The sequence below is a fragment of the Capsicum annuum genome, unplaced genomic scaffold, assembly GCF_002878395.1.
Source record: "Capsicum annuum cultivar UCD-10X-F1 unplaced genomic scaffold, UCD10Xv1.1 ctg27413, whole genome shotgun sequence".
NCBI lineage: Eukaryota > Viridiplantae > Streptophyta > Magnoliopsida > Solanales > Solanaceae > Capsicum > Capsicum annuum.
The window spans coordinates 909-3,823 of record NW_025833784.1 but is presented as its reverse complement, the minus strand read 5'-3'; the positions used below and the strand labels follow the sequence as shown (position 1 = coordinate 3,823).

General features: G+C 36.5%; 1 long non-coding RNA gene across 1 annotated transcript; it reads left to right on the top strand.

Moving 5' to 3' along the window:
• The first annotated feature begins 6 nt into the window (after positions 1-6).
• LOC124890940 lies at positions 7-2,025 on the top strand. The gene is made up of 2 exons (XR_007049455.1): positions 7-1,518; positions 1,646-2,025. It is a non-coding gene; the product is annotated as an uncharacterized LOC124890940 (long non-coding RNA).
• Positions 2,026-2,915: the final 890 nt, after the last annotated feature.

Below are 2,915 nucleotides of genomic sequence, written 5' to 3'. Positions count from 1 at the left end.
TGCCTATTGAAGAATTACTTACATATACTGGTGGGAGGATATAGTTATCAAGTGGGATAGTCGAACTGCGTGTAAGTTGACCCATTTATCTGGTGAAACGACCTTACAGAGAGGATCTGATCTTCATTTGTGTCTAAACTTTTCCTAAGTAATCGTTTGTGTTTGTTGTCTACTTTTTACCTTCTGTTCATTTTCTATACCATGTGACATTGGTTCTCTTTGAATCCTTTCTTATTGCCATATGGTCATCTTAGCATTCAGATATCAGTTAGTTCTCAGTATATGTTTTTAATTGTATTGGTGAATGTTTCATCTGGACAAATATATGATTGTTAGAGTTATATCCTACTGAAACTTTATCATTTTTCTAGAGTAAATCTTGTTAAATGTCCAAAAAGCTGATCAAATGTATTGGGAAATATTCTCTCTTTTTCGTTTGGTATTGGAACATCGAACTTATCAACTTTTTTCGTTATTTCAATTTAAAAGCAACAATTCAAGTTTTTTTCAATTGTGTTGTATCATTGAACATGTTTCTGCCCTTCTACCAGAAGTTGGATGCAGCCATCCTGCTATATGACCTTTTTGCATTCCATGTATTAGTCAGTCTTCTATATCAAGATTTTGAAGAGTCTATCTATAGCTGGTTGTTGAGAATATCTTTTATTGTTTTATTGCACTTATGTTGACCTAATAACAAACTTGAAAGCCAAACTAGGTGCGAGTTAATGGTCCTAACACAGCACCTGTTTACCAATTCCTTAAATCAAGCAAAGGTGGTTTTCTCGGTTCAAGCAACAAATGGAATTTCACCAAGTTTCTGATTGATAAGGAAGTAGGAAGATAGCCAATGTTGTTGTTGTTGTTGTTTTAGGAAACAACCATAGGGGACACATAAAGTTTTTTGCTATGCTTCTGGAGAATTGTTAAGATGCAGTTATCAAAATAATTCCTCACCTCTATATTAAAAGATCTAAGATGAAGAGGCAAAGGCAACTAAACGATATTGACTATTGTTTTTGCTGCCACAGAGAGAGAGGAGAAAAAATGGCCAACCTCTTCCTACTTCTCCATGTATTTAAATAAGTTTCTATATTGTCTAGATTTCTCTCGACCTCGACTAACTCCAACGGATACCTGACACCAATACCACGATCACTGACCATGTTATTTTATCCACCAAAGGTAGGATAGGTCAGAAGAAGTGAGAGTATCATCTTGGTTTCAACGTGGTTGGTTAAAGTCATTAAATTTTAATCATAAATTTATCCACCGGAACGGTTGGCTATGTAGAATTTTCATCCATATCCATTGTCATCTTCGTTTTCTATTCTTCTCATTTCGGTCTTAGTTTGGACCGTGTTCTTCCACTCAGTTTTCCCAATTTTGTTAGTAATTATTTCCGTTTAATTTGTTTTTTAATCTGCTGGTGGCTTTAAAAGTTGGCGATGCCAAAAACAATGCTCGTGAAGTCATGGGTGGTGAAAGGATATACTCAATAAGTGACGAGCCCAAAAGGTATTTTCTACTCCTATAACCAAGTACGAGATTTTATGCACTTTATTTAAAAAACGAAATTATTTGATGTTGTGTAATGCTTTTATGATGAGTTTATAATAAAATTGAAATATTTATTATATCGAAGAGTGAAGAGGTGAACGACCAAGGGAAAAAAAGTAATTTAACAGAGACTTTAGAAGCTACCACCAATCTTTCTTCTGAACTTTTAGCTAATACATCTATGATATATCACCATGGGAAGCTTTTGGCTCTTCATGAGGGGGATAAACCATGTAAGTTACTTTTGTATTTGATCTATTAGCCGAGAAACTTAAGCAATCTATCATTTAAATGCTTGCTGGCCTGAATATGTTATCAAGATTCTTTGACATCTTATAGTTAATTACTTCCTTCAATTTATTTTGTACGACTGTAACTTTCTAATTGCCAGAGATAATCTTATATGCATTCAAGCTGCCAAATAGTGATGTGACTGTTCTTTTAGTAAGATTGCTGTTTGTTGAAGTTTGTGATTGTGCGCCACCGAAGAACACAATTATTGGTATACTGTGTTTTCCTTCTTATATGGACAAAAAGAATATTTTGTTCATAGATATAGTTAAAGTTCTGGAGGATAGATATCTGCAAATGCTTGGAATGCTGGATTACGATAAAAGGTTGCAACATTCCTTCACTGGTAAAAGAATAGTCATCTGAATCTGCTACCAATTATGGAAATAAATATGACTGCTTAATTAGTTCCAGTCCTTTGTTCATAAAGAATGTTACCTAAACTTATAAAAAGGAACACCCATCAATTGTGGCTATCATCTCATCACTTCCATGTATTGTAACACCTCGCAAAGTTCTCTAGTCTGAGCCTTAGAGCGTATCCAGCAAAGCAGAAAATCTGAGTCTAAAAGTTTCAAAAGTATCTTCCCAAGTATGAAACACTTTGAACCGTGTGTGATTTTCTTAATTTCTACTTTTAGTCATGTAGAGCATTGAACAAGCTTTCCATCGATACTAATTTCATCAAAATTCGACATCACACGAAGAAGTTATGGCTGTTTTATCGAGCGTTGTCGGAATCGCAGGTTTGACGGTCGATCTGACGGACCGCCAAGTCCTTGGTAGACCGTCAAGTGTCCCGTCAGACCAAGGCAGTGGCTTTCTTTTTCGGTCATCATGTGACGGCCAAAGTGGTGGACCGTCAAAAAGTTGACGGACCGTCAAGGGGCCCGTCAGACCGAGGCAGAATGTCCTATTCCTGGACCCTGAGTGATGGACGACTTAGTGGACCGTCAGTCCCTCTGACGGACCGTCACAGGCCCCGATCGGAATTTTCTAGATAAATTTTGAAGGGGCATTTTAGTCTTTTCCACATCCTCCCCCAGCTCTATAAATACTGGACC